The 15,649-nt window shown below is 39.6% G+C and overlaps 1 protein-coding gene and 1 non-coding gene across 2 annotated transcripts in view; one reads left to right on the top strand and one right to left on the bottom strand.

The window, feature by feature from the left end:
- The window catches only part of AGBL1 (AGBL carboxypeptidase 1), a 595,764-nt gene that overhangs the window by 500,252 nt on the left and 79,863 nt on the right, over positions 1-15,649 (bottom strand). The gene's annotated exons all lie outside the window — the stretch shown is intronic.
- On the top strand, positions 2,192-2,264 carry LOC112437334 (small nucleolar RNA SNORD74). The gene has a single exon (XR_003025958.1). It is a non-coding gene; the product is annotated as a small nucleolar RNA SNORD74 (small nucleolar RNA).

Genomic DNA, 15,649 nt, shown 5'->3' with positions numbered 1-15,649 from the left:
GATCAAAGAAATGAAGTTTTTAAAAAATAAATAAAATCAATAAACTGCTAACTGACTAACAAAAAAGAGAGAAGACCCAAATAAATAAAATCAGAAATGACACAGGAGGTATTAGTCCTGATACCACAGAAATACAAAGAATAATTAGATGCTATTATGAACAACTATATGCTAGCAAATCAGAAAACCTAGAGGAAAATGATGAATCCCTGGATACAAACAATCTACCAAGATTGAACCAGGAAGAAATAGGAAATCTGAACAGAATAATAATGAGTACAAGATTGAATGAGTAATAAAAAGTCCCCTAACAACAACAACAACAAAAACTCAGGACCAGATGACTTTACTGATGAATTCTACCAAACTTATAAGGAAGTACTAACACCAATTTTTCTAGAATTATTCCAAAAAATTAAAGAGGAGGGAATTCTTCCTAACTCATTCTACAAAACCAGCATTACCCTAATACTGAAATGAAACAAGGATACAACAAAAAAAGAAACCTATAGATCAATATCCCTAATGAACACAGATGCAAAAGTCCTCAACAAAATATAGCAAACAAAATACTACCAAACCAACAACACATCAAAAAGATAATATACCACGATCAAGGGGGATTTAACCCAGGAGTGCAAGGATGGTTCAACATATACAAATCAATAACTGTGACATATCAAATAAACAGAATGGAAGATAAAAACCATACAGTCTTCCCAAAAGATGTAGAAAAGGCATTTCATAAAATTGAACATTCCTTCATGATAAAAAACTCTTAACAAATTAGGCATAGTAGAAATATAATAAAACATAAGAAACATAATAAAACATAAGAAACATAATAAAACATAAGAAACATAATAAAAGCCACATGTGACAAACCCAGCTAGTATCATAATAAATAGAGAAAAGCTGAGAGAATTTCCTCTGAGAACTGGAACAAGACAACAATGCCCACTATCACTATTCATACTCAACATAGTACTGAAAGTTCTAGCCGGAACAATCTCTAGCAAGAGAAAGAAATAAAAGGCACTTAAATTGGAAAACAGAACGTCAAATTGTCTCTCTTTTTATATAACGTGATCTTATATTTAGAAAAACCAAGACTACACAAAAAAACTCTTAGAACTGATCACTGAATTCAGTAAAGTCGCAGGATACCAAATCAACAAATATCAGTAGTATTTCTATCACTAATAAGAAACTAGCTGAAAAATAAATCAAAAAAGCAATCCCATTTACAATAGCTACAAAAAATAACAAAATGCCTAGAAATAAATTTAACCAAGAGGTGAAAGACCTCTAGAAGGAAAACTACAAAACACTGATGAAGAAGTTGAAAAGGACACAAACAAATGGAAAGACATCCATGCTCATGGATTGAAAGAACTGATATTGTTAAAATTAATCTTGAGACTATACTACTCCAAAGCAATCTACAGATTCAATGCAACCCCCATCAAAATACCAATGACATCCTTCACAGAAATAGAGAAAAACCTCCAAAATTCATATGAAACCACAAAACACCCAAAATAGCCAAAGCAATCCTAAGCAAAATGAACAAAGCTGGAGGAATTATACTACCTGCCTTCAAAATATAATACAAAGCTATAGCAACCAAATCAGCATGGTACTATCATAGAAACAGACATACAGACCAGCAGAGCAGAACAGAAAACCCAGAAAGATATTCACCTATTTGTAGCCAATTGATTTTTCAAAAAAGCACCAACAACATGCTTTGGGGAAAGGACACCCTCTTCAATAAATGATGATGGGAAAACTGGATATCCACATGCAGAAGAATGAAACCAGACCCCTATCTCTCGGCACATACAAAAATCAACACAGAATGGATTAAAGACTTAAATATAAAACCCAAAACTATGAAACTACTAGAAGAAAACACTGGAGAAATTCTTCAGAACGTTGGTCTAGTTAAAGATTTTATGGCTAAGATCTCAAAAGCACAGGCAACAAAAACACAAACAGACAAATGGGACTACATTAAACTAAAAAGCTTCTGCACAGAAAAGGAAACAATCAGCAGAATGAAGAGACAACCTGCTGAATGAAGAAAAAATATTTGCAAACTCTCTGGCGGGGGACTAATAACGAGAATATACAAGGAACCCAATTCAACAGCAAGAAAACATATAATTCCATTAAAAAGTAGACAAAGGTTTCTGATGAAGCCTATGTTGGTAGAGACATCTGAGAGTATTGATGAATGCCAACAGCTTCAATGGAGAAAATGATAATAATAAAGTGGGCAAAGGATGTAAATAGACATTTCTCAAAAGAAGACATACAGGTGGTCAACAGATATATGAAAAAATGCTCACTATCACGAATCACCAAGAAAACACAAATCAAAACCACAATAAGATATCATCTTACTTTAGTTAGAATGGCTGTTATCAAAAAGACAAAAAAATAACAGATGCTGGCAAGGATGTGGAGAAAAGGGAACTCGTATACCCTGTTAGTCAGAATGTAAATTTATACAGCCATTATAGAAAACAATATGGAGGTTTCGAAAAAAAAACTAAAAATAGAACTATCATGCAATCCAGTAATCACGCTATTGAATATTTAACCAAAAGAAAGGAAATCAGTATATTAAAGAGATACCTGCTTCCCATGTTTATTGCAGCACTATTCGCAAGAGCCAAGATATGGAATCAATCTAAGTGTTTATCAACAGATAAATGGATTTTTTTAATGTGGTCTATATCCACAATGGAATACTAGTCCACCATTAAACAAGAATGAAATCCTGTCATTTGCAGCAACATGGATGGATCTGAAGGTCATTATATTAAGTGAAATAAGCGAGACACAGAAAGACAACTACCACTCACATTTTTCTCAGTCACATGTCTGAGCTAAAAAGTTAATCTCATGGGGATGAAAGTCGAATGATATTTACCAGAGGCTGGGAGTGGGGAAGGGAGAAGAGAAATCGGTTAATGTGGGTACAAACACAGTTAGATAGAAGGAATAGGTTCCAGTGTTCAATAGCATAGTGAAGTGATGATAGGTAACAACGATATCTATTTCAAAATAACTAGAAGATTTGAAATATTCCCAACACAAAGAAATGATAACTGTCCAAGGTGATGGATATCCTAAACACTCTGATTTTATCATTACACATTGTGTGAATGTATCAAAATATCACATGTGCTCCATAAACATGTATAATTATTATATATCAATAAAAAATGTTAAGTGTGTTTCTTATATGCAGCACAATTTTAATTTTTTTATTTCAATAGGTTTTTGGGGAACAGGTGATGATTACATGAATAAGTTCTTTAATGGTGATTTCTGAGATTTTGGTGCACCATCACCTGAGCACTGCACACTGTACCCAATGTGTAGTCTTTTATCCCTTACACTCCTCCCACCCTTTCCCCAAGTCTCCAAAGTCCATTTTAACATTCTTATGACTTTGCACACTCACAGCTTGGCTCCCACTTACGAGTGAGAACATAAGATGTTTGGTTTTTTATTCTTGAGTTACTTCACTTAGAATAATAGTCTCCAATTTCATCTAGGTTGTTGTGAATGCCACTATTTTATTTCTTTTTATGGCTGAGTGGTATCCCACGGTATATTTATACCACAGTTTCTTTATCCACTTGCTGATTGGTGGGCATTTGGGCTGGTTCTATATTTTTGCAATTGTGAATTGTGGTTCTTATATGCAGCACAAATGAGTAGCTGGTTTATCAATATGATTATATATTTGCCCTTACATAGAGTATGCAACATTGACATCTGAGTGGAGAGGAACTCCACTCAGGAGTTATGTTATGGTTAGGTTTAAGTCTACATTCCTGTTAATTTTTTGTCTATTTGTGACACCTGTCCTTTAACTACCTTTTTCTCTTTTCCTGGCTTCTTTTGGATGAATTGAATGTTTTTATAACAATTGACCTTCTTGTCAACTCATTAGCCGTAACTCTTAACTGTTTTAGTGGTTGCTTTAGTGTACATTTTCAAATTATCATAGTCCACATTTAATTGTTAATATACCATTTAATACATAAGACACTTACAATAGAATACTTTTATTTCTCTCTTCCTGATCTTTGTGCTCTTGTTGTCATATATTTTAACTTTACAAAAAATATAAACTACAGACTACATTGAGATTACCTTTATTTAAATACTTAGCTATTTTTAAAGAGACTAAAATAATAATCTAAAATCAAATATATTTACTCATGTTACCATTTCTAGTGCTCCTTGGTCTTTTGAATAGATACATCTTTCCACTCGTATCATTTTCCTTCTGCCTGAAGTTTTCTTTTAATATTTCTTGGCGTGAGAGTCTGCTGTTGATGACATCTTTTAGTTTTTGTATGTCCGAAAAGTCTTTATTTCATCAGCAGTTTTAAAAGCTATTTTCATTGAGTACAGAATTCCATACTTTAAAAATGCTGCACCATTGTTTTTTCACTTGCATTGTTTCCAACCAGAAATCTGTTAGATTCTTATTTTTGTTTCTGTGTACATAATGCATCTTTTTTCCTTTCCTGGGTGCTTTGAAGATTTTTTTTTTTTTTTGTCATCGGTTTTGAGTTTTTTGTTTGTTTTTGTTTTTGTGGAGACAGAGTCTTGCTCAGTCGCCCAGGCTGGAGCGCAGTGGTGTGATCTCAGCTCACTGCAACATTCACCCACCTGGTTCAAGCAATTCTCCTGCCTCAGCCTCCTGAGTAGCTGGGATTACAGGCATGAGCCACCATGCCCAGCTAATTTTTGTATTTTTAATAGAGAGGGGGGTTTCACCATGTTGCCCAGGGTGGTCTCGAACTCCTGAGCTCAGGCAATCTGCCCAACTCAGCCTCCCAAAGTGCTGGGATTACAGGCATAAGCCACCACACCTGGCTGGTTTTGAGAAGTTTAATTATGATTTTCCTTGGAGTCGTTTTTTTCATGTTTCTTATGCACGTGGTTTCCTGTGTCCCTATCATTTTTATTGTATCTCAGAGATTTAAGCCTTTATTTCCTGAAATATTTTTTTCTGTCCCTACCTATTTCTCCTCTCCCCAGTGGCTCAAATTATATGTATTGGGCTGCTTGAAGTTGTCCCATAGTTCACTAGTGCTCTCTTCTTCTCAAATCTCTTCTCTGTGTGTTTCATTTTGGAAATGTTCTGTTACTGTATTTTCAAACTAATCTTCTCTTCTGCCACATCTAATTTTCCTTAATTCAATCCAGTGTGTTTATCTCCTACACACTGTAGATTTCATCTCCAGAGGTTCAATTTGGGTTTTTCTTATATCTTCTGTGTCATTACTTAATTTTTGAACATGTGAAATATAGTTAGAATAGCTCTTTAATGTTCTTGCCTAATAATTATAACATCTATCTCAGTTCTGGTTTTGATTGAATAAATTATCTCCTCCTCATGGGTAGTGCTTTCTTGTTCCTTTGCATGCCTGATAATTTCTTCTTGGATTCTACACATTGTGATTTTACCTCACTTAGTGCTGAATATTTTTGTGTTCCAATAAATATTCTGAGGCTTTGACTTGGGATGCAGCTAATTTACTTGGAAGTAGTTTTATGATTCAAGGTCTTGCTTTTAATATTTGTTTGGCAGGACCAGAGCCCTGGTCTACAGCTAACGCTCAGTCTAGAGGTAACAACAGTCAGCTCTGTATTCATGGGTTCCACACACATGGATTCAACCAACTGTGGATTAAATTTATTTTTAAAAATTGCATCTGTGCTGAATATGAACAGATTTTTCCTTGTCATTATTCCCTAAACAATAGAGTCTAACAACTTATTTACATAGCATTTACATTTGTAGGTATTATAAGTAATTTAAAGATTTAAAAGTATACAGGAGGAAGTGCATAAGTTATATGCGACTATTGCAATATTTTATATGAAGGACTTGGGCCTCCACAGATTTTGGTATCTACAAGAGGTCTTGTAACCTATCCTCTATGAATATCGAGGGATGACTTTATTCCTCCCTACTGAGGAAAAATCCTGTGTACTTTATCCAATGTCCCATGAGTCATGAGGTTTTCCAGTCTGTCTTTCAGAACCAAGTACTACTTCCAGTCCTATGTGTGTGTCAGATATTGTTCCCTCCATTTCCTTCAGGTGGTCTTTCCTTGGTTTTGGCTAATTTCCCTATAAGCACGCTTGCATATCCAGCTAAATACCTGAGGGTAATCCCTGAAGATCTCCAGAGTTTTCCTTCTGTGCAGCTTTCTTTCTAGTACTCTGTCCTACAAATGCTATGCACCTTGGTTTCTCCAGGCCTTCAGCTCTGTCTCCCAACTGTTTCTTTAACTCAGGGAGTCTGCTGGGCTGCAAGTGGGTTCATTGTCCCTGCACTGCAATCTAGAAACTCTCTAAGAAAATGAGCTGGGGGAATTTAAGGGCTTATCTCTCAGGAATCACTGCCCTTCATTGCCTAATGTCCATCAACATTGGTTTATATATTTTATCTCTAGTTTTTTTTAAGGTGGGAACACTCTAATATCTTAGCAGACAATAGAAGAATGGGAATATGTAATTCACAAAGAGGAAATAAAAAACAGAGAAACTCATAAAAATATTCAACTATCCAATAATCACAGAAATGCAATTTAGATCAAGACAACAATCTCACAAATCAAAGTAATAAAAATTTAGAAAAATGGTAATATTTATTGTTGGTGAGGATTCAATTAAATGGACATTCATATGCTGCTGGGAATGTAGATTGTATCACTCTGAACTTTGAGACTTACTTTTTCTAGTCAATATTTTATCATAAGCTGTTTCCCACAACAAACATTGTGCCTAACCTATTTGTGTGTGTTGCTTCATAATATGATATGGAAATATATCACTTTTACCAAGCATTCCCTATTATTGAGCTTTTTCAGGTTACAATATTTCCAATTAAAAATAATACTGTGATTGATATTTTTGCACATAAATCTTAGTTCACATTTCAAAGTGATTTTTTAGGACCATAGTTTAAGAAAAGAAAAATTGCGTTAAGGAATAGGAATTTTTTTGTCTTGATACATATCACTCATTGTTTTCATGCTTTTTTGTCTTTGCTCTTGCTTCTGCCTCTGCCTAGAACGTGGTGCTCTTATAAAATTAACACCCAGAAATTCCTTCCCTATTTCAAATCAAAAGCTGCCCTCTCAGTGAGTTCCTCCTTGCTAATTCCTGAGCAGACTGAAACCCTCCCTCTTAAATATCCCCCCCATGATCACATTAATCTTATTTGTTTACATGCTAATGTGTTCATGTATCTATACAATCCTTGAGGGCAAGGACTGTGTCTTTTCAACTCAATGCCCACAAATCTCTGACAATAATAAAAGCCCCACAATACTACTGAATGAATCAATGGATAGTTAAAAGAGGACAACTCAGGCAAACCAAAACAACAGTGTTCATTCATTCAACTGGCATTTATTGAATACCTATGATGCACCATATGAAAGAAACTCAGACCTGATTTATACTAATTCACTCCTTTTAAATAACCATTTATTGTTCTCTACTCATTTTTCTCATTAGCTTTGTTGAAGATGACTAATGATCACATAGAGATCTAATATTAAAATAGCACTATAATTGAACTTAGGCAGAAAGCTTTCAATCTGTCCTCATCCTACAATCTCTGCCTAAACTCTTAAAAGCAGCTAGCTTTCCATGGCTACACATTTGTGTGATGGCCTCCTTTTGACCCTTTCCTTCCCAGCCAACTGAGTTGGCTTGTCTCTGCTAAACAAGCACATCTCCAGACACTGCACCCTCTCACAACCCCACAGGAAAACCAGAGTATGTTTTCTTCCCCCATCTGCTTTAAAATTTGTGGTGCCTGAGTGTGGAATCCATCCCTGAAGAATTTAGAATTCTATTAGAAATATCAGTTCCGGGGCCAGGCATGGCGGTTCACGCCTATAATCCCAGCACTTTGGGAGGCTGAGGTAGGCGAACTGCCTGAGGTCAGGAGTTCAAGATCAGCCTGGCCAACATGGTGAAACCCCATCTCTACTAAAAATATAAAAATTAGCCGGGCATGGTGGTGGGCACCTGTAATCCCAGCTACTTGGGAGGCTGAGGCAGGAGAATCGCTTGAACCCAGGAGGCGGAGGTTGCAGCGAGCCAGGATCATGCCATTGCACTCCAGCCTGGGCAACAGAGTGAGAATTGATCTCAAAAAAAAAAAAAAAAAGAAAGAAAAGAAAAAAAGAAATATCAGTTCCCTCAAAGTAAAAGGTGAAACCACAAGAGTCCCTCCTGATAAGAGTCTTTCCATACCTCCCCCAAGTTCCTCAAACTCCCTTTCCTCCATATTTGTAGGTGGTTACAGTGTTGTGAGGAAGGTGTGATTTACAGGAAAATACAAATTTCTTTGCATAAGCTCCTCACTGAGTCAGGCTGGGCAAGAAGATTAACTTCTATGGCAAGTGAAAGTTCCTAGAGCCTGCCTCTAGTCTCTAGAGGGAAAACTGAGGGAAATCTATAGGGAGGTACGAGCTGTACAAGCTTCAGCAGATAAAGGTGGAAATGCAATTTCTGTAGAGGACCGTTATCAGGGGAAAGTGGTGCATGTAAGGCCTCCCCAGGATATGAAGGACCAAGGGAGGTTTGTCTTGTTTTGTTTTTGGAGGCCTGTCTGTGTAACTTATTTGATCCATCCAACATCAACATATCAAGCACCCTTCTCACTGTCCAGCATGTCATCCTCAGGAATAAATACAGAACCAGCAATGGGAAAGATCTGCTCACTAGTCCAACACACCTGAATCAGGACAACCCACACGCAGGATGAGTTCCTGAGCTCCTCCTCCTGAAGGAATCTGGTTCACCACCCAGGTGACAGGGGATTAGAGAACACCTCAAAGGTGAGAAACAGGGACTAGAGCCCCCCTGGATGGCACTGCCAGACCAAGCCCTTCTCAAGCACCAAAAGAATACCTGAGACATTTCAAGGAAGACTCTCCAAAGTGTAGGGTCGCCTGAGGCCCAGAGCCCAAAGCAGAGGCCCTGTCTGCTCAGCTCTGTGGGCGTTTCTGAGAAAGGCATTATAAAGGCATTTCCACAGGATAGGGAGCTGGTCATTTCACAAGCCCAAGACTGGATCAGAATGCAAGGCCTTCCTCATACACTACATCATTCTTGTTGGCATAGGCTGTCGGCAACTTGAGGTCCCCAAGCAACATTTCTCCAGCACTTAACATTGAGACAGGCACATAGAATGTTGTCAAATAAAAGTCCTAATTCAAGGCATGTTTGTTTTGTAATATGCAGAAAAGTGTCTTGGAGTAATAAATGGTGCCTTGAAGTTAGGGTAGAAGGCTTGGTTCAGCCTCTCTGGGTTTCAGTGACCTCACTTTAAGATGAAGGAGATGATAAGAAGGTCCCTTAAGACCTTTGAACTTTAGATACTACAACTTGAATATCTATGGCTTGCCCTTATCAGGAAGAGCTCAGTGGCTTCTTAAGGAGACGAAAGGGCTTTAACCCTATAACTCTAGTTGCCAAGGCTTAATTCATGTAGGAAACTATTCATTCCCCATCAGCTACAGGCTTGGAGTCAGGTTGCAGATGCAATAATCACTCTGCTAGTAACTTGAGCTCATGGTGCACGCCCCCAATATCAGCACTTGTGAGGCTGGGGTGGAAATTTTTTGCTCCTGTTCCAAGGTATTTGAATTGGAGTGCTCTGGAGACAAGGTACAAGCGGAAAGTGCTGAGACATAGAGTGAAGCCCCACTGTGAGGCCATGCCCTGGAGACCACAGACTCTAATGTTGAATGGGGAGTCATGAAGCCGTTAGTTGGGGCTGGGAGGGAATGAAAACCCAGGGGGAATTCAGTAACTATTTTAAGAAACAGAAAAAAATCCATTTCTTGTAACTTGGATTTCCATTGTCTCAGTGAAGAGTAGCTGAGTCACCCACTCACTCATGATCTCATGGAATCCATTAGCTCTGGCTGAGTCTCACTCATCTATCAGCTACTATGATCAGATAAAGTGGAATGGAGTGATGATTGGAGAAAGCCCAGAAGACCCGGCTTTGGGCAGAGGCAGTGAGTGATTTGGGGGCAGGGAGAAGAGAAGCAGGACATTTTTTCTAGCTCATAAATTGCAGATGAAATCACCAGAAAGGGCTGCCAACAAAGCAATGCCCAGTAATCCTGCACTCAGGCAGAATTCTAAGGCCAGGGAGGCCCTGGAAGATTGGTCCTTTGGAGGGAGAATATCACCTAACACTATTCCAAGAACAAGGAGCTACTAGGACAGCCAACAGGAGACTAAGGTGAAGAATTTGCTTATGAAGCTTGCTTGAAGACCAAACATATCCATCTCCTCCCGTTGCCAAGGTGTTTAAGCCCAGGTACTCTGACCTCCACAATCTCATAACATGAGACTGACCCTGAGGGTAAAGAGATAAATCATAGCATGACCTTCCTGCTGAAAACCTAAGAGGGCATTGAGAAGGTGGGGATACTAAAGATGTTATCCTCTGTGAGGGTGAGACCAGCATGGTCTTGAGCAAAACACTTCCTGACTTCCTGTGTGTCCTTGGGGCAGCTCCAGAGAAAATGAAGGTGAGCGGTAAGGACGCTATCCCAGCCTGTGGGCAGCCCGAGTCCTCTTTCTGGAAGTGTGGAGCAATGGTCAGAGAATACAATGGGCTTCAAGACCTGGTCTCTGCTAGGAAGATCCAACCCATTTCCAATTGGCTATGATATTTATAAAGCAAGGCAAGCCAGCAGAGTTTAAAATCCTGGAAGACACACTGATGATAACATCTGATAACCCAGTTTCAAAGGTTGGGTTCAATATTACACTGTGAGAATCCAAAAGGATCAGAGGGGATGTGGCTGTACTTTGGAAAAGGTCAAGCACGTGGCCAGTGGAAATGTTCCTTATTATTATCAAAATCTTCAGGCCCATCCTGGGAATGACGGCACAAAGGGACAGCCTCCAGCAGAAAGTGTTGAGACGTGGAGTAATCACAAGCTTTCTTAAGGTCACAAGATGAGTCAGTCGCAGACAAGTAATCTGTCTTTGCCTCAATAAATTTCCCTACTTAGTGAGTTTGGACAGCTCAAAGACAGCTTTAGTGCAGATAAACAAGCTTGTCCACAGTGGAACAAACGAGCGAGAGGTAGCACACTCTGGCCCAGTGTCATTTCCTCCTCCCTACTTCTATAAAAAGGCACCCCCAGAAAAGTTTAAGCCCCAGCTGAGTTCATTAACAGACCAAACACTAGAAGCCTATTTCAAATAGACAGCAAAGTTTTAATGTGAATGCTGTCCCCACATGCCCCTCCAATTCAGATCTTTCCCTTCTCCAATCTCTGAACTTTTTTCTTCCCTCCAGTGAGAGAAACTTTGCTCCCTTTCAAGCTGGTGGCTGCTGCTTCGCAGTCTCTCAGAATGAGTTCTCTCCCAGAAGGCACCTCATTCCCTCATGCAATAGAGCTCTTGGGAGGTGTGCCAACTGATGTTTAAGACATGTTTGGATGGGGCAGAACCCTGCATGTGCAGCCAGCCTGGGATCAGGGGGAAAAAAAGGTAACAAATATGAAGTGCCTAGCATAGCACCTACGCAGTACATTCTGGCTTTCATTCATTACTACATAGGAAATTCACCAATAATTTTTTTTTAATATTTCTTTTCAATATATTTATTTAATTTTATTTAATCATTTTTTTTGAGACAGAATCTCACTCTGTCTCACAGGCTGGAGTGCAGTGGCGTGATCTTGGCTCACTGTAACCTCTACCTCCTGGGTTCAAGTGATTCTCCTGCCTCAGCCTCCCAGGTAGCTGGGATTACAGGCATCCACCATCATGCCCAGCTAATTTTTGTATTTTTAGTAGAGATAGGGTTTCATCACGTTGGCCAGGCTGGTCTCAAACTCCTGATCTTAGGTGATCCACCCACCTCAGCCTCCCAAAGTGCTGGGATTACAGGCATGAGCCGCCATACCCAGCCCTCATTTATTTATTTTTAAGACAGGATCTCAATTTGTCCCCCAGGCTGGCATGCAGTGGCATAGTCATGACTCACTGTAGTCTCAAACTCCTGGACCCAAGCAACTCTCCCACCTCAGCCTCCTGAGTAGCTGGGACTACAGGTGTGCACCACCACATCCAACTAATTTCTTGTAGAGACAAGGTCTGCCTACGTTGCCCAAGCTGGTCGCAAACTCCTGGCCTCAAGCGGTCCTCCCGCCTTTGCCTCCCAAAGCACTGAGATTACAGACATGAGCCACCATGCTCAGCCTCGTTTAAATTTAATTAAGAGCCTATTATTATCTAGGCACTGGGCTAGGAGGAATGGAAAATAACAAGATACATATAATTTGATTTCTACTTTAGGAAGTACAGAATTTAGGGAGGAGAAAAGACACCCAGGCCAATATAGTACAGAGTCCAATAGAATGCATGTCGAAAGAAGGTCTGAACAAATCTCTGGAGGATGGTTGAGGAGAGTAGATTCCTTTTCTCTGATGAAATGGAGCAGGTGGCATCCAGTGAAGTCTGGAGACTGGGTAAGACTTCTACCACTGCACAAGGCAGCATGGCATTCCAGAGGAAGGGAGAGACCTGGGGAAGAAGAGGGAATGCCACACTCAGAGATAGCTGGCTGGAAAGAGAGATGAGAGTAGGAATGAGAAACCACTCTGGAAAGGGAAGCTGAGGCACATTTCTGATGGCTTTGAAGTGAAGCGAGACCAACTAGAGGGCTATCATAACAGTTTAAGTCTGACCATAACTGTTCCCACTAGCATGGGACTCATGAGGAGCCGAAGGAAGGAAGTTGGCACAAGCCAACACAAGTGTGTGCAGCATGTTGGGTATTTGGGAAGTGGAGGAGGCCTGAAATAGCTGCCTGCCCTGGGCTGAGGGCTGGCACAAGGCCACAGAGGGTTAGTGACATTGCTCTTCATGTCACTTCTCTCTAGCAAGTATGTGGTTGGAGCTTCTGTTGTAAATCTTGCCCTGAGTACTATCTGGAGACAGAGCTTCATTGGAGGACAGCTGCACATCTAATTTTAGGTTCCTGCTAGAGAAGTAGGGCAGGTCTAATCTCCACAGGAGGGAGGAGTCATCATGACACAACACTGGGCATCTGCTCCTACAAAGGCATCCCAGAATAACTCTCCCATAGCATGCTAGCATTTGGAGGATGATACTTAGTAGAGCTATCCATGCCCCCTGACATGCGACTTCATCCCTTCCCTGCAAGACCCGCCTTGAGCCCACAGGTTCTGTCAACCAAATGGCTTGAGTAGAATTCATTTTGGTATGTCTTAGTTACTACTCTCAGGATGGAGTTTGTGAAAGATGGAAATTGGCAGAACGTTCTCATCTCCAGACTCTTCCCCAGCCTCTGCCATCTGATCTGCAGCAGGCAACCAGACATCCCATAGTATTTGTATTAATAATGATTAACAATGTCATAGCATGTCAAAGCACATGATGTCTTTACACATTATTTTTTATTGCCCACAATAAACCTAGGAGGTAAGACTTGACATTCATGCTTTAAGAAATGTCAAAGTTTAGTTAAGAAAAGTTAAATGACTCGCCAAGGAATCTGGTAGAAGGAGGCTTACAGAGCAGGCCTTCCAATGTCACTACCTTTGTTCTTATCTTGCTGTTGATGAGTAAGGATAAGATAGAAAACAAGGTAGCTTTGGGAAAGAATTCAAAAGCAGAGGGAATAGATATTTAGCCTTTGAGAGGAAATAACCAACTGATGGAGGAGTAAGACTCCTCTATCATTAAGCAAATTGTTCCATGGGTATAAGCCATTTAGATGGAAAAGAAATTTAAGCAAACTTTAACTGCATATGATCGTCTTACATATGATGGTTGTAGAAATAAAATGCTGGAAATAGACTGTATAAGATTCGCCAGTGGTGGCTTAAGAGCTGAGGCTCATGTATCAGACAGGATTTAAATCCCAGCTCTCTCACTTAAAACCCAGCATGTTACTTAACTTCTTTCAGTTTCAATTTATTTTCCGGTAAAATTGGGGGCAATAATAGCAATAATAGCACCCACCTTGCAGAGCAGATGAGAGGCTCAAAGGAGGTAATGCATGCTAAGAGCTTAGCACAGTGCAGGGCACCTCATAAACACCATGCCAATGACAGCTATATTGTAACGGTTGGTGGAAAAGCCTCTTTCCTACAGAGGTTTGGTTTTAATATGGCATTTGACTGAAGAAGGAAAACCATCTTGCCCAAAATTTACAGAACAAATCAGACATGTAGAAATATGCCTGGAATCCCTGGAAGGCTCCTTTTGTGATTGGGAGCACCCTACTCCCACTCCCTTAATCCCTGGTATTACTTTCCCACTTGCCTCTGACACTTTGATCAGATCTGTGCCTGAATTCAACTCCCTTTGCAGGAGGAAAAGAAAGCATTAAAAATGGCAACTAGTGTGAGTCTCTGAGGAAGAGGTTTCTATGCTTTGTTGATTTCTCCCCGCTACCCCACAAGTTTGGCCTGAATGAGGAAGACAATAAAAGCTATGTGAGCACCCCAGAAAGAAGAGACCTAGTGCCTTGATACCCATGGTTATGTGGGAAGAGCTTCCTAGGGGAGCCTTCCAAACAACATGGTACCCAAGTGGCAGAGGAGAAGACTGAGTGAGACCCGTATGTGGATGAGCCCAGCAGATATCACCAAGATTTTCACAAAATCTAAAGGAAGAAACCAGATATTCCTGACCTTCTGAACAGCTGAATTATGACAGCATCAGATTAGAAGAAGCCTTGTGAATAGGGCAGAAAGATAAAGTTCATAGATTGGTAACCAAAGAACATGTTGAGACTGCAGATGTCAGCAGCAAAGGCCTGCACACAATGATAAAAATGAGACATATCCAAGTCATATATATGTCCAAATGCACATGAGATGATTGAGGACAGTCTGTGTTTTTCCATCAACACCCCAGCACTACCATGGCTTCTTAGAACTCAGATGTACCCCAGGAAGTGGGGGGAGAAGAGTGAAATCCCTGGATGAACCAAAGACTCACTAATTTGACTTAGATTCCTGATAAGACACTGGTTTATATTTCTTGTTATCTGACATAAATGTAAATTTAAGACAGAGTAAAATATAATTATAGAAAATAAATTTTTTTGGTCCCTGAGTTTTTTATTTTGAAGTTTTTTACCTACTAGATGAGGGTTCTTAGCAGAATTTAATTGAATTCCACCTTGCAATAAATTCACACCCTGGAGAAGATGTTTCCAAAATGAGAGACATAAAACACTGACCCCCTCCTTCCCCTAAAAAAGGTGATCTCAAAAAAAAAAAAAAAAAAACCACAGTTCCCTGACTAAATCAATTTTGGATCAGGGTATACTAAATAACAGATATTCTCAATATGTATTGGCTTTACAAAGGCTCTGAGAAGTCTTACAGTAAAGAAACCAGCATTCAATCCAGTATTTCTCAACTTATTGGATGAGAATTTTTTTTCACTGAGATATAATGTATTTCACTCTATGAAATGCTTGGTGTAGAGAGCTGCAGGTGAGAATGGATGATAATGGCATAACTGTAGTGACCCAAGAGAAAAATAATCAGGTGGAACATGAGCCTAAGATTGA

The sequence above is a fragment of the Pan paniscus genome, chromosome 16 (assembly GCF_029289425.2).
Source record: "Pan paniscus chromosome 16, NHGRI_mPanPan1-v2.0_pri, whole genome shotgun sequence".
In the NCBI taxonomy this organism is placed as follows: domain Eukaryota; kingdom Metazoa; phylum Chordata; class Mammalia; order Primates; family Hominidae; genus Pan; species Pan paniscus.
This window is presented reverse-complemented; position numbering and strand designations above follow the sequence as displayed.